Source organism: Crinia signifera, chromosome 8, assembly GCF_055691185.1.
Source record: "Crinia signifera chromosome 8, ASM5569118v1, whole genome shotgun sequence".
In the NCBI taxonomy this organism is placed as follows: Eukaryota; Metazoa; Chordata; class Amphibia; order Anura; family Myobatrachidae; genus Crinia; species Crinia signifera.
In genome coordinates this window covers 64,900,210-64,924,780 of record NC_139224.1, presented here as the reverse complement: position 1 = coordinate 64,924,780, position 24,571 = coordinate 64,900,210, and positions in this window count along the sequence as shown.

Sequence of the window (24,571 nt, the reverse complement as noted above, 5' to 3'; positions counted from 1 at the left end):
ACCGTCGGTCAGGTCCGGAGCGCACACTGCTGCCTGCAGAGCGCGAGCCCCTCTGTGTCCTATGCTCGGCACTCTGCAGGCTGCACTGTGCGTACCTGGCTGGGGGGCCGCCAGCGCCGGGAGGGAGAGGCTGTGAGGGGGAGGCTGTGTGCGGGTGCCAGGGGGGGGGGTTGGCACCACACACAGCCTCCCCCTCCAAAGGCCGGGGCCTGGGACAGCTGTACCCAGGGCACCCCCCTGTCTGCGGCCCTGATTCTGGTTAACACGCAGCACTACATAACTTTTTAAAATCACCTGCTGCCTGCCGGGATCCCCACACGGCTGCGAATGGATGTTTTGAAAAAACATCCACTCGCAGCCTATGGGGTGAGCATTGAGTGATGATGGTGAGTACATGCAAAACTAAGACACTTTCAGGTGTCTTAGTTTTGGGTGTGTCCTGTGGGAGGACAGGGCAGGCAGCTGACATGCGTGGCCACTCACACACAGCGTATGCACATGTGCACATTAAAAACATTGCATTGCTATGCGAATTTGCATTGAAGCACATGAATCAGAATCACTGATTGAATCAGAATCCCCCCACTGTAACGGGATGCCGACGGTGTCCTTATTGCTGGGGTATCAGCAGTGTAGACTGTGCAGGGTGCCGGAGTTTCAGCAGTGTAATAGTGCTGTTGCGGTACTGACATACAGTATACCTTATCATTGCCCACAGTTGAATTATTCCTCTGTCACTTCATCTCCCCTTATGTGTTACATTCATTTACTGTCTATGGTGCACTTGTATTACAAAAATGGATGTATGAATAATGGATATAAATGATATACACGGAATATGTCACATTGCTGACACCATTGCCCAACATGAATGTGTAGAAGGTTTTTTTTTAAAGCAGGATGCTCTGCTGTACTTCACCACTACAAGGCTGGATTAACATTTTCAGGTATCTTTAGTACAAAGGGGCATTTTCTATGCCCACTAGCATGACACGTCTGCATGCTGGGTGTATTGGTTCTTCATTCTGCTGTTTCCATAGTGACTGTCTGCCTTCAAAATATAATGGCTTTTTTTTTTCAGACACATTTTTTCCCTGCATCTAGACAATCCATAATGCTTCTGTCTCCATGGGAATACATTTGCACAATAGGAAGCTCCACTAGTAACTGAATCAGTATTATCTAAGAACAGAGATTTGATCTGTATGATTGACTAGTATTTATAAAGACAGTGACTGACAGTCACCCCCCCTCCCCCCCCCCCCCCACACACACACACACACACACACACTCACACACCTCCCTAGGCGATGCTGTTGAACTAATATTGCAATAAATGAAGTAAAAAAACTGATTCAAGAACAATATCCTGCCTGTACAAAACTTAGGCAAGATCTTATTGGAATGAGTGCTTGAAATAATGTTAGAAACCAATTAAAGATGCAGTGTTCAAATATACTGTATAGTAAGACTAAAGTAAGTATAGTTTAAAAGTGTTTTACTGGTGCCAAGAAACAGAGATGGCTATTGAATGATTCACCATAAATGGTCTCCATCAATGTCAGAAAATCGTTTATTGCTTGAACTCTCAGTGGCAGTCAGAGGCAGATTTAGACCTCATGGGGCCCTAGATACCGGTTTGGGGCCCACCTTGCTCAAATACTCCATAGGAATATAGTTTTGCAGCTGATTGCAGGTGGCATCGATAAAGCACCTTGGCCCGTGCACAGTCTACCAGTGGTGTAACTTCAAATATTGCACCCCCCGCCAAAGGTTTCTGGTGAACACCCCCCCACCCCCCACCCCCCACCCCGCCCGCCACCTTCCACCCATATACTTACTTACTCAGCAGAGTCAGCAATGCGGGAGGGAGCCGGGATGTGATCGGTGCGGGTGGGAGCTGGGATGCCTGTCAGTGCTTCGGTGGTCCCGGCTCCCGTCCTTGCTTCATTCTGATATGAAGAACGGACCATCACAAAATGTCCACCCCCAAACAGCAGACAGTTTCAGAGAACTGTCTGCTATATGGGGGTGGACATTTTATGATGGTCCATCTCCATAGGCTCAGAATGAAGTCAGGACGGGAGCCGGGACCACCGCAGCGCTGACAGGTAAAGCTGTGGGGCATGGAGGGGGGGGGGGGGCATTACAATAGCACGGCAGCCCCCCCCCCGGCGCCCACACTTACACTGCGCCTCCCCGGGGGCTGCGGTGCTATTGTTACGCCACTGCAGTCTACCAATAAATGCTCAGCTGTGGGAGCATCAACTTTGTTTACGAATCTGAATAATTTTGTGTGTCCAAACATATTTATCCTATCAAAGAACAACAAAGAAACTTTGGGGTTGTAAGGCATTTCCGCAGTAGTCGGCGCAATACTCCTCAGGGAACATTTTGGACAGCCAGGGTTTCTGTTTCAGATCCCTTAGGACCCCAGAGGGCTGCTCTGACGAAGTCCAGCGTGACGAAACGCGTAGGGGCGTGGCCTAGCGTCCAACACGACCGGAGCCTTGAGTGTAACCTCTCCAACGCTTGTAAGGTGTTTTTGCACCCTCCTATGCCTGTTCTGTGCGGCGATTGTAAGCCGCTGTATCTGGTACGTTACCCATCCCTTGTCTATGTGCAGTTTTTGAATAAAAATCCATTGTTTTAAAAGTGGCAATTTTTGCACTATTGGAGCGCCCACATTTATCTCTTTTAGATCATATATATATATAAATATAGAAACAGTCATATATTGGATAGATAGATAGATAGATAGATAGATAGATAGATAGATAGATAGATAGATAGATAGATACAGTAGTACCAACACACTCGCCATTCCTATGGATGGGGTGCAAACAGCACCCACTTCCCAGGATGGGGTTCGGTGGCCTGTGACCACACACTCTAGTAAATACAAACACAGGGGGCCCAACACTCACTACAACAAACTGACTCACCTAACATTCAAATATTCAATTAAATAAATAATGGGGTTTAAGTTCATGAATTGATCAATGCATTTAAGCTTGCAGCCCATCGCCAAGGGACCCCATTTCACTGCAAGTCCTAAACTAACAACTGGTTTTCATGGGAATCTGGCAACTGCTTGCACATCATAGCTAAAATGAACATGTGTTTTTTTCTGGGTTAAAGCTCAACTGCCAAGTACCTTATGGCTTTTAAAGGTGAGACAATCCCAAACACAGCACCTGAACTAGTATTAAAGGGGCAGCTGTCACAGGTTTCAGGTAAATGAGCTTATCTAGGGTATATACTTGTGGAGCAGACCGGCACTCTTTCCTGCCGTCATGCAACTGCCCCAGTGGCCTCAAAAATCATAAGTAAACAAATCTCATAATAAGCGGCACTCGGAGACTGGTTTGCGGCACTCTCAAAAGAGAGTGCATGGTAATAAGCAGCACTCGGAGACTTCCATATAATTCAAAAGTATATTAATCCATGAAATGAGTCCAACGTTTTGGGGGTCCAGAGCCCCCGTTATCAAGGTTTTGCACCTTGATAACGGGGGCTGTGGACCCCCGAAATGTTGTTTTTTGCACCCATTTCATGAATTAATATATTTTTGAATTAATATGGAAGTCACCGAGCGCCACTTATTACCATGCACTCTCTTTTGAGAGTGCCAAAAACCATGCACTCTTTTTGGCGGCTGACCACACAACCTCTGGAGAATGGCCACACCTATAAACATAAGCCCCTGCCACTGTATTTTCCCAGTGGACCCTTCATCTGACACTGTGTACAACACACACAGAAATAACTGTATATGGTTCATGAATGATTGCTTATGGGTTGGTAACATTTCATTTTAAAATAGAACTTAATAAAATTAAGCCAATTAACTTAATTTGAATTAAAATACTAAGGGACATTGCAAGGTTAAATAATGCTGTAACATTACGATTACAATGATGCTGTAAATAGACAATTGTTCAGTGAAATCTGATACTGAACAAATGTGGTAATTTTATAAGTGTTATTTATAAAAGTGAATTACATTTTCGAAATCATAAAGCAGATATTTGACCTTTTTTGTGACTTTAAATATGCATGGGAAGTAGATACAGAAAGACTTTCAAATAAAGGTCACAATTTCTCATGTGAGCATCATTTCTTTTTAGAATTGAGAGAATATAATCAGCACAGAGTAAGCTACAGGACATCCTGGTCCTTTCTGCATACCCCAAGAGATGTGCAATCTTCTGGTACGACTTTCATCAACATCTGTCCCTAAGTGTCACAGCCCTATGTCACTAGAAAGGTTAGATCTGTGCTGCCAAACTTTCTTGTTCTTTCCTTTGCAATAGCAAAAGTTCTTAATGATTTTTCCATTGAAACCTCCTGAGTCACGGGAACTGAAGTGTATATTTATCCATGAGCCCAATTCAGTCTACAGTTGCAGTTTTGCTAAAATAGCAAAACTGCAACTGTAGACTATAACATGCTGGAGGCTGTCAAGGTTGCCCAGCAGGCAAAGTGATTCTCAGCAATGCGATTGTCATTTTAATTGTGATCACATCGCAGAACCAGGCAATGAGGGGTACATTTACTAAGATCCGATGGGTACGAATGCACTCATTCATACCCATCCAATGTCAAATACGTCTGGGTCCTGTTGACCGGCTGATTTACATATATATATACAGCTGGGTCAGCCGTATTCTGCTGTTACGAATGACTATGCTTCCCGCGACATTTGAGAGGTATAGGCTACGACATTGATAAAACACGGCCATATGCGGCCATAGTGTTCTATGTGATCAGCAGATTTACCATAATTTGTACTGGTAAATCCAAATATGAATTCACCAGTAAATAAGAATGTCGATTAGACTATGTTTTTTGGTCGAATTTGACTAAAGCCTGCATGGATCAGGTAGATCTGTGCAGGACTCAGTGTTAAAAAAAAAAAAGAATAAATAATGAGCTGGTCCTGGTTGCAGAAATACAGGAGGGCAAAAAAGTCGTGTGTGTCGTCGTCCCCCCTGCATTTCTATAACCAGCACCAGGCTCATGGGCTGGTCCTGGTTCCCAAAATATGCAGCGCCTCTCCGCCGTTGCAGGGTCTGCAGAAGTGCAGCAAGCATAGGCCATGCCCCCTTGCCACTAGCCCATGTCCCCAAATTTCAGGTGCATGCCTGTTTCCCAAATTACATTTTTCTAAAGTAGGAAGGTATGCATCTGTGTCATCCATGTCTGTTTGCTCCTCCCCTTTAGTATGTACAGTAAGCTACTGTATCACAATCAGCGCCCTCATATACCTTCCTTCTCTTACTTCAACCATCTCCAAATTTCCTTCAAAGGCATCTAATAACTTGGTTTTATGACACCCTAATATCAAACACATCTGCTGAATAAAATGAGTTATGCCCCTCGGGTGCTGAAAGGGAGGGCATTGTTCTAGACTGGAACAATACACAACATATTTTTTCACCAGCACACCAAGGGTCAATAGTAAGAGGATCTGAAAAACCAGATGGTAACAGGTAATTCAAAGATCTTAGGGGGTCAATTCATACCTGCTCTTAAGGTTCGTATTTGCTCCACCGGCCGTTGGTGGGGGGTTGTGCATTCATGTGCCAATCCCTGGAGCGAATGCCTTCAGTGAGTTTACACTTGCATTGGCATTCGCAACATGATGGGCAGGCAGGAGGCAGACGCAGGGGACCACCCAACGTTTCATAGGCATGCCCACCCGGCGGCAGGGCGATGTTTACCTGCTCGCTAGGCAGTGAATATACACAGCCTAGCAAGCATGCCTGAATCAGGATAATAGTTACATATATTTGGCCCTCAGAATGGACTGTTACATGATATGACAGTCAGTGTTACTGCTCCCAAAGGCTGATATTAATTCCCCTTACTGCCAGAAGCAGAGCACAGACTATAATGCAATTAGATTTGTAGCAATGCCTTTTGCTGTGTCTACAGAGGAGGAAAGCAGGATCTGAGCTACTTGTTCCACTGCCCAAAGCATCTCACTTGATACTTTTCACAATTATGTCAACAAACCAAATAATATTTTTACTTCCACTTCAGCTCCACAGCAGCTGGATGGATCAGGATTTGCAAGCTTACATAATATAAAAAGAATAAAATATACACAAGAATTGCATTTTCTTAGTGTCAGAAAAAAGCACTGCTATATTATACACACAATGAATTATTGATTTAATAATACTGACATAATTGGTGTCAGGGGCATTACTGTATGGGGAATAATATGGTGACGGGCATAAATTTGAGAACATAATATGGTGTCAGGGGCATTATTTTATTGGACATAATATGGTGTTTGGGCATTACTGTGTGGGGCATGATATTTTGACAGGGGCATAACTATGAGGGGCATGATATGGCAGCAGGGACATAATTGGGTGGGCTTGCTATGGAGTCAGGTTCATTACTGTATGGGGCATAATATTGTGTCATGGGCATTTCTTTATGGGGAATAATATGGTGACAGGGGCATAACTGTGAGAACATAATATGGTGTCAGGGGTATTACTGTATGGGGCATAATATGGTGTAATGGGCATTACTGTATGGGGAATAATATGGTGACAGGGGCATAACTGTGAGAACATATTATGATGTCAGGGGCATTACTGTGTGGGGCCTGATATAGTGACTGGGGCATAACAATGACAACATAATATTGTATCAATGGGCATTATTCCATATTATGTCATATTATGGTGACAGGGACATAACTGTGAGAACATAATATGTAGTCAGGGGCATTATTGTTTGGGGCATGATATGGTGTTGGGTCATTACTGTGTGAGGCATAATGCGGTGACAGGGGCATACTGTAACTGTGAGGGGAATGATATGGTAGCACATACTGTGTCAGGGGTATTACTGTATGGGGAAGAATATGGTTACAGGAGCATAACTGTGTGGGCATAATTTGGAGACTGGCAAATGACTGTGTGGGGCATGATTTGGTAGCAGTGGCATAACTGAGAACATAATATGGTGTTAAAGACATTACTGAGTGAGGCATTATATGACGTCAGGGCATAACTGTGATATTGTAGAAGGAACATAAATGTTTGGGCATACTGTGGTGTCAGGGGCATTACTGTGAGGACCTTATATGGTGACAGGGGCATAACTGCATGGAGCATAATATGGGGACAGGAGCATTACTGTGTGGGTATAATATAGTGTCAGGAGCATTACTGTCTTGGGCATAATACGGTGTCAGGTGAATTACTGTCTGGGGCATTGCTGTGGGGTACATAATGTGTAAGAGGCATTTCAATACGGTGGAAAAATTACAAATAATAAAAGGGAATTTTTTTTTTCTCCTGCGATGGCCAATGTGTACAGGATAAAGTGCTGGGGTGTAAGAAAGTCTTTTCCTATGCGGTCATGCCTTTGCAGCGAGGTCACAACATTTTTTCTAGCATGCTGATGGCTCATGCAAATGTTTTATTTATATTTTTTATTAATACATTTTATTGGGTTTTAAAAAACAAATAAAATAGAGTACAGAGAATAAAAAGGGAACAGGGTAAACATGTCAGGCATAGTACAATACACAAAAGAAACTTGCATGTCAGGTGTACGGATATGCAATAACTCAGAGTGCACTACAATATCAAGAAGTAGGGTAGGGTGCTGCATCCACAAAAAAGTTTGGTACTTGTGTATTATAGCGGCGCCCATCGCATCGTATACCATAAGGCATACGATGGTATGCGATGCGATGCAATATCGCGCGATGTTGTACAATGGCATACAATTTTAAAATTGTATGACATTGTATATGGCATAGAATGCCATACAATGCGATGGGATGCGATTATAAATTGTATAAGCACCCTAATGGGTGCTTACAATGTTAAATGCACCCTAATGGGTGCTTACAATGTTAAATGCACCCCCACGCCACCCCCCACTATAAACGTGAACCCGTATACGCGTCCGCTCGCCACGCTTCAGGCTTCGTGGCATGCTGTGCTCGCCACACTATATAAAATCAACTCCACGCTGACGTGGATAGTGGGGGTATGAAAAGGTCGTAGGACGCGTACCGCCGCCCCTCGCGGGCTCGCTGCGCTCGCCACGCTTCGGGTTCACGTTTATAGTGTGGGGTGGCGTGGGGGTGCATTTTACATTGTAAGCACCCATTAGGGTGCTTAAAATCACCCATTAGGGTGCTTGTACAATTTTTAATCGAATAGTCGTGTAAAATCGCGTCGCATCGTATGCCATCGGTTGTATGGCATACGATGCGATGCGATAAAAACATCGCACGACCAACATTGGGGGCGCCGCTATAATACACAAGTACCAAAAGTTTTTATTGCAGAGTGAAATACAATAATAAAACATGTTGTTAAACAGTATTGCAAATATTTTCAATTTTCTCTTCCTTCTCATTTTGGGGGAAATTTACTAAAGGAAATTTGTAAAAAATAGGTGTATTTGTATCCAGAAATACAATTATTTTTCACATTTACTATCCCAAAAATACGGCAATTCGTATTCGTATTGATAGCACATCAATACGACTACGAATTGCCGTATTTTCGGGATAGTAAATGTCAAAAATAAGTGTATTTCTGGATACAAATACACCTATTTTTTACAAATTTCCTTTAGTAAATTTCCCCCAATTGTGTCAATATATGTCCACAAATTTAAAGATTATACAATGAAGATTTTGTATGAGAACGATCTTCAATCAACAATAATGTACAATTTTGAGCATACAAGGCTGCACCCACAATTAGAAGGGATGCGGTCATTTGGTCTACAGCATTATGGTCAACAGTCATTAGGATCTACATCATTAAGTCGACATGGGAAAAGGTCTACATGGGTCTAGGTCGACATGGGAAAATGTCGACATGGTTCTAGGTCAAAAGGTCATTAGTTCGACAGGTCGTTAGTTCGACAGGTCATGTCGAACAGAAAGGGGAGAGTCCCAGCTTTTGGAATATATACTCAGAAAAACTCTAAGGGGGGTATTCAATCTTCGGGTCACAGCAGACGAGCTTGCTCGCCTGCCGTGACCCAGTCCCGTTCTCGGTCAGCTCGACCGAGAACATGCAGGCGGGATCCAATGTCCCGCCTGCAGCGGGACGAGAAGGGGGTGTGGCCGCGAGTTGCGGCCGGGAAGTGACGAGATGCAGCCGGCAGCTCGTCACTTCCCGGCTGTTCTCGGCAGAACGAGCCCGACAGCTAGAGATGTCGGGCTTGTTCTGCCATGAAACCCTGTTCAATGCTGTCGGGGAAGACAGCATTGAATAGGGCCCGTCGAGCATCTCCCCCACAGGAGATGCTCGACGACGATTGAATATCCCCTTAAGCCTGAGAGGACCTGAGAAATATGACTGGGAATTGCAATTACCAGGTCTGATGTGGACTGCCAATATACCAAGAACCTCTATTATTGATTGATTTTGATTAATAATATGGAGTGTGAAACTGCACCACATGTCTTTCTTTGCAGAACTACAAGTCCCAGCATGATAGCACCTCATGTAAATCGGGTGTGCATTCTAAGATCCCCCCCCCCCCATATCTCCAGTTCCCCAGGGCCGATTTTCAAAATTCTGGTATCCCTGGAAAAAGGGGATCCTCAGCTATCAGCATAGGACCCTTATACACCTGGGGCCCCTGGGCAAGTGCCCATTAAGCCCATACGGAAAGCCCCCCTGTAAAGGAAATATTAAAATAAAAACACAAACATTCCGTGGGCTAGCACATTCTCAATAGCAAGCCCGGTCATCAGGCATGCTACAAATGCCCTATGGCCAATAGTTAAAACAGATCCAGATCTTCCAGGCCTGAGTAAGATGCGTCCATTGGCTGCATTTAGGAGAGGCCTGAACTTGAGGGACTGCCTGGTCAAAACTTATGTGACAGGTTTAGGTGTCCCCAGGCCCCCTAATACCTATATCAAGCCACCTGGCTGCTACAGTTGTGCCGCATGTGAAACATGCAAACACATGCTGCCGTGTAAAGCATTTAAACATCCGCACTCCCAAAAAACATACACCATCAGACATGTGATGACGTGTAGAACATTGCATGTTGTCTATGCCATTATATGCCCTTGTGGGCTTTACTATATAGGCCAGACCATTCACTCCTTTCGGGAGAGAATGGCGTTACACCGATCGGCCATCAATCTGTCTCTTAAAGGCAGAGAGGTGGACCAACCAGTGGCACGCCATTTTAAAAATAAGTGTCATTCGATTTCACAACTGAAATACTTTATGATTGATTGTGTCCCTGAGTCACTGAGGGGGGGCAACAGGGCAAAAAAAACTTGCTAAAAGAATTTGAGTGGATTTTTCGCTTAGATACGATTTCACCCAAAGGGTTAAATGAGAGAATTAACTGGAACAGTCTCTTATAGGAGTTCAATAAGTGACATTAAAGTATGCTATAGTGTTATATATTTATACGATATTTAGCCTTTAATGATTCTCTATTCATTTGCTGTGAATATTATCTTACTATGTTCGATGTATTTAGTGTGCTGCAAGTAACATGCTTGCGCCGAGATGCGTATGGGGTTTGGTGTAACTTGGTTGGCAGTGATTCTTGCAGGGAGACGGCACCATCACAGTGGCTGTCCCCCATGCATTGTTTGAGCCAGCGTGGTTTCACTATTTCCATTATACAGCCAGGCGCTGCCTCTGTAACATTTGCATTTCAATGTTTTATGTGTATTTGTTTGTGTTTTCCAGTTTCTGGGCTTCTGACAACGGAGGCGTCTGTGCGGGTCAGACCTGAGGAGGAAACGAGGCTCACTTCCTGCTAGGTGAGACGCAAGCCGGGGGTTACTAAGCAACATCCGGCTAGCGTCAGGAGGCGGAAAAGACGGTGACCACTTCCGGTTAGCGGCTCCGTGGATGCGGCGGCGTCTGAAGTCCTGGGAACTGGTGAGTATAAAGCTGATGTATGTGGTGTGGGGCTGTGCTGTAGGAATGGGCTGAGGACGGGGTTTGTCCCCCGAAACGTCCCCAATACACTTTGTTTTGCTGATCAAGTTGAACCGTCTCCTGAGTGCCGTTTATTCCCCTTTGGGGGTTTGGACAGATATATATATATATATAGCCTCGGAGGTGCGGCACTTGTGACTATTTTGTAAAGTACGTGATCCGGGAACCAGTTACTTAATCAACGTTTCAAATTTTATTTCATTTGTCATCAGGATAAAAAAACAATACACACTGACCTCAATATATACCCCCACACCACGAGAAAGACACTCCGGACTGGTCGGGACAAAACACCCGCCCTTCCGTCGTCAATGTCTGACTTCATCAAGACGTTCTGAAAGAATAGTGTCCCGTCACCATGGAAACCTCATAGTATAAACATAACAAGAAGAAGCCTGTCAAAAGAAAAGAGCGCATCATGAATATCATGTCGGATAAAGCACATTATGAACATCTTAGTTGAATAACAATAATAGTCAAACTCGAGCAGATTATCTAAAAACAGAAAAAGATATCTGTTCATTCAACCCACGGGGAGACATTACATCTAATCGGTGTATCCACCGTGTTTCTTTCTGGAGCAACAGGCTAGACCTGTCGCCTCCTCTTCTCGTAAGAGGGACACAAGCTATCATCCTGTACCTGAGGCTAGAAAGAGGATGCCGTTTCTCTGCAAAGTAGCTTGGCGGATAGAATAGCGGTGTTGGGTTATCCGTTCTTTAAATTTACATTCTGTTTTGCCGATGTAGCTCAAGCTACAAGGGCATATTATTTGGTAAATGACGTGTGTAGAATTGCAAGTAAATTTATGCTAAATTTTAAACAGTTTCCCAGAATGCGAATGTACAAAAGTGTATATATATATACATACACACTCTACAGGCTGCACCCTGACCAGCCTATTGGTTGTTCAGGCCCAGACCCTAACCCTACCCCTACTAGTCTGCCCTAACCCTCCCTGCAGCACAACCAAACCTAACCCCACCCCTTCCCCACCCTAATCCATCACACATACTCACCGATCGGGATGATGGCTGTTGGAATTCTGGCACTGCATATTGAACACCGGCATCCTGACCATTGGAATGCTGACAAGATACCATGTGCAGAGGTAGCACATTGATGTTTTACAATGCAGTGTAACTTCTAGAGCGGTCAGTAATATAATGTAGGGCTGGGGTAGCCAAATCCAGTCCTCGAGAGCTACCAACAGTTTACATTTTCCAGCTCACCTCGCGGGTACTCAGGTGCACTCATTACTGATTAACACATTTTAAAAGATCCACAGGTGGAGCTAGATACTTCACTTGTGATTCTGTGAGGAGACATGGAAAACGTTAACTGTTGGTAGCTCTCGAGGACTGGAGTTGGCTACCCCTGATGTAGGGTATAGCAGGATCAGTAATGTAGTGTAAGATATAGAGGGATCAGAAATGTAGTGGTGGTTAAATATAGGGTGACCAACTCATCCCTTTAATCCGGGACACATATTAATTACACAGGTTCTGTGGCAGTTTAAAACCAGGTGAAATGGAGTCTTGAGGTGTGGCAGTTTAAAACCAGGTGAAAGCCAGCCACAGAACCTGTGTAATTAATATTAAATTAAAGGGATGAGTTGGTCACCCTAGTTAAATAGGAGCCAGTATTGTAGTGGCACAGATATTGGATCAGTACTGTACTGTACTGTAGAGTGTAGAGGGGTCAGTCATTTAGTGGCAAGTATAGCGGGAGCACTGGAGCACTAGAGTTATAATTATGTTACTTCATTGGATGCAAGACACGTTTCAATACGAAAGATTGAGTTTTAAATATAACCAGTGCCACATTTAAAACTCGCTCAGAAAACACAAACTTACTATGGCCCTTATTCTGGTTGGTGCGGTCGAGCCGCATATGCGGCTCCGACCGCACCAGACGAATCCCCGCCTACAAGACGGATCGGCACGGCCGTCCGTACACGGACGGCTGCCGATCCGCATGAAAATGGCGGGGCGTACGCCTCCACCATGTTGGGAGCTGCCCCCTGCATTCGATGGTCGATGACCATCGAAGGCAGGGCCGCACGCTCCCCCCGCTCACGCAAGCTTAGAGCACACGGACAATCGTCCGTGTGAAAGCTTGTATTGGGGCGGGCAGCTGACATCCGGCGATGTCAGCTTTCCGCCCCCATCACTGGCGTCATAGCCTCATTACCATGCATACGCCCCGCGTTTGCATGGGAACGCCCATGAAACGCTGGGCGTATACATAGGGTAATGAGGCTATTAAGCCCCTCACACCCCTATACGCCCCCTTTGCGGCGTCTAAATTTTTTACTCGGCGAATTCCCCTGCACATGCGCAGAGTGACCTCTGCGCATGTGCAGAGTGTAAACATCGGCGGTACGGCCGCACGCGGGCCGTACCGCTCAGATCAAAATAAGGGCCTATGTTATTGCAGGGCACATTCATATTAAAAATTCACAAGCACTGTTTTTCTCATGGAAATGAATGCCAAAACAAGTATCATTTCACATTGTGGAGCAGCAGCTGGAGAGAGGCTGCTGACGTTCGTGTGTCACAGACCTCTCAGTCCGCTGGACAATTTCCAGCAGGGATTAAAGAATACAGACACTGGGATTCAAAGGACCTGAGGTTTTAAGGCAGCTGGATTTCCTAGTCATCATTTATGAAAGGACAGAGCTAAGTTAGTGGGATAAGATGCTGAGAAATGAATTGTTTAGAGGCAAACGTTTAGAAAATACAGTTAACAGTTTCCTAATGTAACATGCATCCATTTCCTAATGACATCTCTTTTTAGGCATGCTCTGCATTGTAAATGGAGTCTAAAGAGCAGAGATGAATCACTCAGCAGTTCTGCAGCCACATAGAATGATGGCCTTACATTAAACTGAGATGAAAACATGACAAATCTATTATTTTTCAAGCTCGTATAGCAAAAGGAAAAGGTTTTACAGTCAAAAGCATGTCCAAAGTCTCAGCAAATAAAAGGATTTTATATATCTTTTGTTATAGAAATGCCTCACACTGATGCTTTTGTCAGGAAGACGTGGTTATGCCCTCAGATTCCATCATACAAAATGGGTTTGTGCATAATTGAACAAACTGCTTACGCAAAAATGTCTTCTTATTGGAAAAATACTTTACTGCAGGCATGTCCAAAATCCGGCCCGGGAGCCAATTGCGGCCCGTGATGTCACTTCAGTCAGAAGCGGGCGGCTGGAGGCTGACGTGGGACGCACAACACAGGACTCTAGAGGTGGGACCCCGGCAAGCGCGCTTTTACCTTGCTGGCTTGCTGACTGCATTGGTGAGGGGGTGCCGGTTGCCACTGTGAGACGTGTTTGCTGTATTTCAGATGAGTATGTGTCCAACTCCTGCTGCTGCAATCATATATCACCCTCCACCGCGATCACAGTGACAGCAGTGTGTGGGGAGAGGGGAGCAGTAAAGGGGAAGATTGCTCCCGTAATATGCGGAGCGGAGAAGGGCCGGATTAACAATGGGCCTGATGGAGCTATAGCTCCAGGCCCACTCTCCAAATAGGCCCATTTTGTAGCTGAGGGTCAGGGCTTTCCAATGAGACCAGCCCCCCAGGAACCGGAGATACCGCCAGGCAAACTTGGAACGTTTTCCCCATAGGATAACATGGGACCCGCTAATTCCGACCTCCACCCGGTTCCAACGGCTGCCAGTTCCCCCTACAGCATCACAGAAACTCGAGGTTGATCTCTGTCGAACCCAAATCGCTGGCCCTTCAATCTGATACCAGGCTGGTCCATATGGGTTCATTGGTTCTAGAGATATTGCAGGTAAAACTATTTTTTTTTTCATTTCTGAAATGTAATTTTATGGCTGTTCACGTTGTTTGAGGACAGATTTCTCTGGAACCAAACGGCCCAGTTTCACGGGACCAAAATCATTCGAAGGCTACATGTAAATGGGTCAGTTGGTTCCGAAGATATAGCTGGTTGTTTAAAGGGGGCGGGGGTGGTTTTCTCTCCCCCTCACACCAGAAAATGCAGGGACTAGGCTGGTGTAAAAGGGGCCAGTCCGAGAATGTCCCTGCATGATCCTGGGACCATATTACCTGCATTTTCTGGTATGAAAGGGGTATTATTTCAAATAGCCAGGACATGCAGTGCTCTGAATACAGCCGGGCAGCGCCCTGCTCTCTGCCCGGCTGTTAATGGCTGCCATTTCTGCCCGGTGACGACTGTCCCCCAGTTACCGCGAGCATGTATTCCCCCTTGGCAATGAGCATGTAATCCCACATGGCAACGACATGGAACCCCTGGCAATGAGCATGGAACCCCTGGCAATGAACATGGAACCCCTGGCAATGAACATGTAGGTAAGCAACACTTATGTAGCATAATTTTTAATAGGCATTATGGTGTTTGGCATAATATGTAATGGAGATTATGGTGTGAGGCTTAACATGTAATGGGCATTATGGTGTAAATTTTTAATGTGCGCCTTTGGCGCGCAATGCCCCTATTTATTAAGCATATTGTGCATTATTGCTCAATCTGTTTGGTATAGTGCAGGTATGTCCAAACGATGGCCCTCCAGCTGTGAAACTACAAGTCCCATCATGCATTGCCACAGTTTTGCAATTAGGGAATGCTAAAACTATGTCATGGCATGCTGGCATGTGTAGTTTCACAACAGCTGGATGGCCACTGTTTGGACATGCCTGGTATAGTGTGTATTTTGGCTCAATCCATGTGGCATAACGTGAATTTTGACTCAATCTGTGTGCCATAGTTTGAATTTTTGCTCAATCGGTGTGAACTTAGTCTCATTCCATGTGGCATAATGTGTAAGAAGCAAGTACAGTATAAGGGGTTACTATTGTGTTGCATGATTTGTATAAGGAGTATATGGTGTGGTAAAGTTAGGTTACCACATAAAAGGTGCTGGCATATTGTCTACCAAGTTTCGGTTTTCAGTATTTTTTTATGACTGGAGTGCCGCCTTACCCCGCAAGTATCTTAGGACATCGGAGTCCTCCGGGTGCACCTTTGGAGTGCACCCGCCAATATATCTCCCTGCATTTTTCTTATGCCAGCCCCCTGCCTTTTCCAGGCATATATAATTAGTTGAAAGTAATTACACAAATAGAGACACACCTATGAGCAGACCACCCAACCAGAACACTGGTCACGCCCCCTACATTATTAGGTGCTGGCCACAACCCCTATCATTGCGCATAATAGGCCCGTGATCATTTTCAGCTCCAGGCCCATTTAGACCTTAATCTGGCTCGGGTGGCAGCGGGAGCCCAAGCATCTGTCTCCTGCAGGGGAATATACAGTGAAGGAGGCAGTATGTGGTACATTCAGAGAATGGTGGGCAGGCTGGGAGACATAGTGAATGGGGGCAGAGTGGGGGGCATACAGTGAATGGGGTACATACAGTGAAGGAGCGTCAGTTTTTGGGAATATACAGTGAAAGGGGCGGGGTGGGGGACATAGTGAATGGGGGCAGAAAGCTGCCAATTGATCAGCAGGACCCTTATGACATCACAGACAGACCCACAGAACTCTCAGTGCTGGTCTGATGGCTACCTGTCAGTTGGGCGGGTGGTTGGCAGAGGGGGAGGATGTACGTCTCGTTTCTCCTGAAAATTGCGTTTTTTCTGCGTTTACGGGAAAAGTCAAGGTCCGATGCGCAAAAGTGGGGTATCGTAGAAATCACCTTTTAAAGACGCACATTTCTGGCCCCACAAAAAATGGGCATTTCAAATTAGAAACGAGTCAAATGAACAAAATAGTGTGAATAAGTAAGTATTTCAGGGGTGAGTTAGCAGGTTATTGGGGAAGTAAGTCCTGATATTTTTGGAGGTTGCATGGGCCACTACACCATTCAAAATAGTCAGGCTTTAGCATATGCAGTTAGGCCCGTAGGATGATTTTAGCTAAAAAGTGCCCCAAACACTCAAATGGGCTTGTATCTGGGAAGGGAAAATATGGGAAACATGACTTAGACACCAAATGATACACTGTATGCCATGTTTCCAAATTTTTAAGCACAATGGTTACAGCATGAAGCGAATGCATGTGAATATACAAAGGTGCATTGCATTAAACAAGTCCAATGAGCGTTCCAAAATGGCCGGCCTGCCTGCTTTCATCCATCAATTGTTCTAATTTTTTAATTACTCAATGAGCTGAGGTGGAGTCTTAGCCAGTGGTACCATCAGGGGGGGTGTGTAATGCACTTTACGCTAGACAACCAATCAACTTCCAGCTTCAATCTGTCAATCAAATACAGCAGCCAATCAGAAAGCTGCCCATTGATCAGCAGGACCTTTATGACGACATCACAGACAGACCCACAGAACTCTCTGTGCTGGTCTGATGGCTGCCTGTCAGTTGGGCGGGTGGGTGACAGAGCAGGAGGATGTACGTCTCGTTTCTCCTGAAAATTGAGTTTTTTCTGCATTTACGGGAAAAGTCCAGGTATGATGCGCAAATGTGGGGTATTGTAGAAATCACCTTTTAAAGACGCACATTTCTGGCCCCACAAAAATGGGCATTTCAAATTAGAAACGAGTCAAATGAACAAAATAGTGTGAATAAGAAACATATATACTCGAGTATAAGCCTACTTTTTCAGAACATTTTTTATGCTGAAAAAGCCCCCCTGGGACATATAGTGAATGGGGCAGGCTGGGGGAAATACAGATAAAGGGGGTCAGGCAGGGGAATATACAGTGAAGGAGGGGCATGCTGGGGGACATACAGTGAATGGGGGCAGGGTGGGGGACATACAGTGAATGGGGGCAGAGGGGGGCCTACAGTGAATGGGGGCAGAGTGGGGGGCATACAGTGAATGGGGGCAGAGTGGGGGCATACAGTGAATGGGGGCAGAGTGGGGGGCATATAGTGAATGGGACAGAGTGGGGGACATACAGTGAATGGGTGGGGGACATACAGTGAATGGGGCAGAGTGGGGACATAAAGTGAATGGGATCAGGCTGCTGGTATAATTTATTAGCGCAGATTGGGGCCCATATATATATATATATATATATATATACACAGATGGGGCAGGTCCCATCTTGGCAGGGGATGGCGATGGCGACACCAGCCGCCATCCCCCGCCAGTGCCATCTGCATAGCGAGAAGGGGACGCGCGCACACGAGAGGCACGCGCGTCCCCTTCCGACTGCGCTTCCAGCTGCTCCCCGGGTCATCATCGGCTTGTCGGCGGTAACCCGGGGTCCCCACTGCCTGCCCGCACCCCCCCCCCTAACCCTGTCCGTCTCCCTGAGGCGGAGACGGACAGGGTTCCCATCGCCCCGCGGACGGAGATTGAGACGCGTGTGCACGTGAGACGCACGCGCGTCTCAGTCAGATGGTTAGGCAGGCCGCTGGCGGATCGCCAGCGCTGACGTTCTGGCGATTCGCCAGCAAGGAAGAGGCCTGCCCCATCTGTATACTGTATATATATCAACAACCCACAATAGTGTCTTCTAGCGCCCTATGTACAATATGCAATGTCCATTCTAATATATAATAAAACAGAATACAATACAGAAACGCTTGTAGCTTCTGATTTTCTGGAATAATTCTCTGTTTATTTTAATCAACACCCAACGTGTTTCATTCCGGTTAGGAACTTCATCAGGGGTTTATTTTGTCTTACATGTATTTGTGCCTCTTTTAGGCTGGGGGTTCTTTAATTATCCAATGGTGTGGGATGAATTCCTCTATTGGAGGATTTATATAGTTTTGACCTTGTATTTGGTCAAAAGGAGAAAGTTTCCTATTATAGAGCCTTTATCATAAAAGTGGCCTTGAATTGGTCCCCTATGTTCTGAATATGACCTGTCACTCCCACATCAGATGGTATTTCAGAACAAATTTTCCAGTTTTAACAGGTACACAATCAGGAAATAATTCCACTACTATGTGTGTCTGTGCTTAGTCCTTGGAGTCCAGCCTGCAGGACTCCAAGGATTATATTATATTTGTCTCACTACTAGAAATTTTCGAAAAAGAATGGACAACCATAGACTCTCAATCAGATCAGCATTATCCACTGGAAGTACAGACAAGCCTGTGCCGTGGCACATTCTCCAGCATAAACACCAGACCTCATCGTTACGCTGCATGCTAATCGATCATGTACCGAAACCCCCGCCCCGGGGGAAATCGGGAATTTACGCTCAAGAAAAAAGAGGCCCGTTGGATCTTCAAATTAAATACCTTGGATCCACATGGCTTAAATGAGAATAATCCGGTAAATAATTTTTTACAATAATGATGTCTTGATACATTGTGGTGACTCGTGGTAGTAGTGATTCTAGTGTAGCTGAGCGATGTGGTGGTGCTGTACTACACCACCACACTCCACTTTTTTGCACTGATTCCTGTTTTTAATATTTGCTTACTAGTCTAATATTGTGGTAGGGGCTATAGGGAATATTGCTAAAACATTGTAAACTGCTATAGGATTCCATATGTATTGGCAATTTTTGGATTTTTCTATATTGGCATTTTTGTATTATTTTTATATCTGGGTGTAAAGTCTGGACCAATGTACCCCAGCTTGCAGATCTCCAACACATATCCTGAGTTACTGTGGACCCCAATGTATTATTATTTTCAGCACTAGGCTTAAATTGTCTTGCCTATATCTTCTGAGCTGTCAATGGTAACAGACACCGCCATCTTCGATGGTAGTGATTTGATTCCACGATGTAACAGCGTATCATCGTAGTCCTCTGTCTGACACGCATGTGACACGCAAACCTAGTTCCGGGTGCCTCTTGTGTCTACCTGCAGCCCCAGTGTCTGGGATTTCGCAAATACGTCAGCATGTGTACACTACGGGCATCCGTAGTTGCTGGAACGCATTTGAACTGCAATCATCTGGTTCCAGTTACCGCTGCTATGGTGCGGCGGCCTCGGGACACTTGGACGCGCTGGCTCCTGCAAGTAGTGATATGTCCTATATGGTAAGATTAGTTCTTGGTTTGTCTCAGTGCATAACATATTTGTTTCTATGCAGTCCTAGTGCATTTTAGAATTATCCAAAAACCAGTGTGCTCAGTCTACATAAGAGTGTGTTGTGACTGATTCTGCTGCTGGAGGGAGTCCGGCTCTCACTCAGCTGTTAGCTATTATGGTTATCACATTGATTCAATCCTAATTGGCTATGGTATATATGGAATCTGTTGCAGTATCAGTGTATGCCTGGCTTGCCTTGGTGACACACTGAATTACACTTGTCTGTCTTGAAAACGGCCCTACGGGGTTGAAACGTTGACTTGGAATTCTGCCATATTTTGATTAAAGAACCAACTTTTACCTGCATTTGGTGGTGAGTGCCCTTTCTGGTTAATTGGACTGGAACTGTGTATATACTCTGTAATCTGAATTCCTTAAGGAGCACCCCTGATGAGACTAGTACTGGATGTGAGTGCAGATCTCTCGAACTATATATATAGATAGATATATAGATATATTTAGAAAGAGAGATCCACATAGATGTGACCAACCCCTGAGCTCACAGCTTAGAATATTGTTTTCATCCAATTTAGGCCATAAAGAGTAGCACAGAGCTAGATGGTTGAGTAATACTGCATTCGGACTACAAATGCCGGGTCACACCCGGGATAAGGTCCATCCCAGGAGCAACCTGACATTTGCAGTCTTAAAACTCCACGTCCGACCTGGCTTATTGCCAGGTCGCTGATGTCACATGGGGCGGGGCTGAGTGGTGGCGTGATATCAGATGAATAAATTATATACCATCCATTTTCTGGGAGTGTCAGGAACAACGCAGGCGTGCCCAGGCGAATGAGGGGAAGTTGTGTAATGTCAGCTCTGGCCACGATCCAACTGCTTCTATGGCAGCTGTCAGGTAAGTCCTGGGCTACGCACAGACTGCACACACTAGAAAAATAATTCAGTGGTAAGGGTCTTGCAAATGGATTTGCAGCTAATTGCCAATCCAGCTGATTTTCACAAGCTGTGCTAAGCAATACGCAGGCTTGCACAGGGTGGTATTTCACTCTGGTGGGGCGGCGTTCACAGGGCTCTGCAATTTAGCAGTCATGCAATCAGGTCTGAATAACCACACAATCTACACCCCTTTCACATGAGGGTTTGTAAAATGTGTATTGGAGTGTCGGGTGGGGGGCAGTAGCTAAAGGTGTGTCTAGGGTACTTAGAAATATTGCACTGCCCCTGAAGCCACAGCACCAAAGTTGATGAATGTGTGAATTGTCCTTTAAAGATGGCAGATGTTGTTGAATTTCTTATATCCCTTGTTTACTGCCAAATAAATTGTGGCTTGGGGCAGGTGCTGCTCTGTTTTCCGTATCAGTCCAGGCGTGCCCTGTCTGCTCTGTTTTCTGTATCAGTCCAGGCGTGCCCTGACTGCTTTGTGGTATCAGTCCAGGGGTGCCCTGTGTGCTCTGTGGTATCAGTCCAGGCATGCCCTGTGTGCTCTGTGGTATCAGTCCAGGGGTGCCCTGTGTGCTCTGTGGTATCAGTCCAGGCGTGCCCTGTGTGCTCTGTGGTATCAGTCCAGGGGTGCCCTGTCTGCTTTGTTTTCTGTATCAGTCCAGGCGTGCCCTGACTGCTTTGTGGTATCAGTCCAGGGGTGCCCTGTGTGCTCTGTGGTATCTCCAGGGTTGCCCTGTCTGCTCTGTGGTATCAGTCCAGGGGTGCCCTGTCTGCTCTGTGGTATCAGTCCAGGGGTGCCCTGTGTGCTCTGTGGTATCAGTCCAGGGGTGCCCTGTGTGCTCTGTGGTATCAGTCCAGGGGTGCCCTGTCTGCTCTGTTTTCTGTATCAGTCCAGGCGTGCCCTGACTGCTTTGTGGTATCAGTCCAGGGGTGCCCTGTGTGCTCTGTGGTATCAGTCCAGGCATGCCCTGTGTGCTCTGTGGTATCAGTCCAGGGGTGCCCTGTGTGCTCTGTGGTATCAGTCCAGGCGTGCCCTGTGTGCTCTGTGGTATCAGTCCAGGGGTGCCCTGTCTGCTTTGTTTTCTGTATCAGTCCAGGCATGCCCTGACTGCTTTGTGGTATCAGTCCAGGGGTGCCCTGTGTGCTCTGTGGTATCTCCAGGGTTGCCCTGTCTGCTCTGTGGTATCAGTCCAGGGGTGCCCTGTCTGCTCTGTGGTATCAGTCCAGGGGTGCCCTGTGTGCTCTGTGGTATCAGTCCAGGGGTGCCCTGTGTGCTCTGTGGTATCAGTCCAGGGGTGCCCTGTGTGCTCTGTGGTATCAGTCCATGGGTGCCCTGTGTGCTCTGTGGTATCAGTCCAGGGGTGTCCTGTGTGCTCTGTGGTATCAGTCCAGGGGTGCCCTGTGTGCTCTGTGGTATCAGTCCAGGGGTGCCCTGTGTGCTCTGTGGTATCAGTCCAGGAGTGCCCTGTGAGCTCTGTGGTATCAGTCCAGGGGTGCCCTGTGTGCTCTGTGGTATCAGTCCAGGGGTGCCCTGTCTGCTCTGTGGTATCAGTCCAGGGGTGCCCTGTGAGCTCTGTCGTATCAGTCCAGGGGTGCCCTGTGTGCTCTGTGGTATCAGTCATGGGGTGCCCTGTCTGCTCTGTGGTATCAGTCCAGGGGTGCCCTGTGAGCTCTGTGGTATCAGTCCAGGAGTGCCCTGTGTGCTCTGTGGTATCAGTCCAGGGGTGCCCTGTCGGCTCTGTGGTATCAGTCCAGGGGTGCCCTGTCTGCTGTATAAGACTATAAGTCAAGATGTGCTGCCCTGTCTGCCGTACAAGTCAAGGGGAGCCCTGCATGTAGTATAGGTCCAAGGGTGCTATCCTTTCTGCTGTATTAGCCTTGGGGTGCTGCCCTGTCTGCTGATGAGTCCAAGGGTGCTGCCTTGGCTACCATATAAGTCAAGGGGTGCTGCCCTGTCTGCCATATAAGTCCAGAGGTGCTGCCTTGTCTGCCGTATAATTCACAGCGTTGCATGTGGACCAGAATAAGATCCCAAGTACGGTGGCCTGATCTGAATTCAACATTTTGTCCACCCCTGAATCCTGGCAAAGTGTATGAAGGGCTTCTTCCACAAGTCCAACGTACTTAGTGGAATCACTCAGTTCCAGCTCCTCCTTCACTTACCTCAGCTGTCTTTGCAAAAGCCTGATTGTGGAATGACATGACTCAAGCTGGCAACTTTACATGTGGCAAATTTGAAATGTTCGAGAATCTTGCACATCATGGAAATCATTATCTACTCTGCTTGAGTGAGTATTAATAATAAGTATTATTGCATAAGGAATATTGCAATTCTATTTTACACAATTATGCAATTATGCTATTTTACATAATTATCTGTAGTTTTATATATTTTGGGGCTTAAAGTGTATGGATTCTACATGTCTCACCTCCGCCACTTCTTATAATAAGCCCATGAACATTTTCAACTCCAGGCCCATTAGGCCCAAAATCCAGCCCTGGGGAGATGACTGCTGCTACACAGTGGCAGCAGCCTTCCAGGACCTTACACAGCCCAGCAGGACAGGCGACAGTGGGGGTCAAAGGGGACACTTGTACTGGGCCCCGACTTTGTGAGGCCCCAGGTTCTTTAGTGGAAGGCATAGGGGAGGATGAATCCTCCTAAGCTAACTGCGTGAGTTTGAAATGTACACCCCTTTATAAGGTAAGCACTTTTTTGTACCTATGTTCTCACCTACACCTTGACAAAGGGGCGCAGCCCCTAAACGTTGGTTGGTTTGTTCCACAGTTGAATACACTTGTTTATCCAGATTGTTTATTTGCGGTGGCAGCCTGGCACTCTCCCAATAATGCAGATGCCTGGGTGCCCTCCGGACAACATAGGATAGCGGATTTGAGAACAAAACTGCGGCACTCCAAGGACTTCGTAAATAATCAATTATAAGGCATTCTTTTCAAATGCAGAAACCGACGTTTCAGGGCAGTAGCCCCTTTTTCAAGGTGCAAGTGAGACCGTTGTCTCACTTGCACCTTGAAAAAGGGGCCACTGCCCCGAAACGTCGGTTTCTGCATTTGAAATAAATGCCTTATAATTGACTATTTACGAAGTCCTTGGAGTGCCGCAGTTTTGTTCTCAAATCTGCTGGGGGCTGATGAGTACAGCGGGAGTTGAGGACCTTGAGGTACAGCACCGCCCCTCCATGCACCAATTTGTCCACAGGCAAAACATTGGATGAATGCGCCTGGCGCCTGTTGGAACTAAGTTCAAGGTAGGCCAAAACAGGCAGGAGCACACATTGCGCACCCCAGCTCCGCATAAGCGGATGTGGCAGCTGATCAGCTGGAGGTGCTGTGAGGCACAAAACTCTACTGACCACAGGCAGGGAGAGGAGGTGAGAGGCTGTAAAGTAGTAGTGAAGCGGGAGCTCAGCCACCATGCAACCTCTCGACAGTGTGTCCAGGCCACGCCCCAATGGGACCCAAGTTTCTGAGTGGCTGTAAGCATGGCTGCAGCGCCTAGCAATGTTTTATAAAGGCATCGAGCAGCCACAACTAAATTCCTGGAAAGGAATTTTTTCGGCCATCTGGTAACCTCCCTTGGTCATCTGTCCGGCTAACCCTACTAATGAGTTTAGTGACATCATGCAATGCACTGATCCCCCCATCC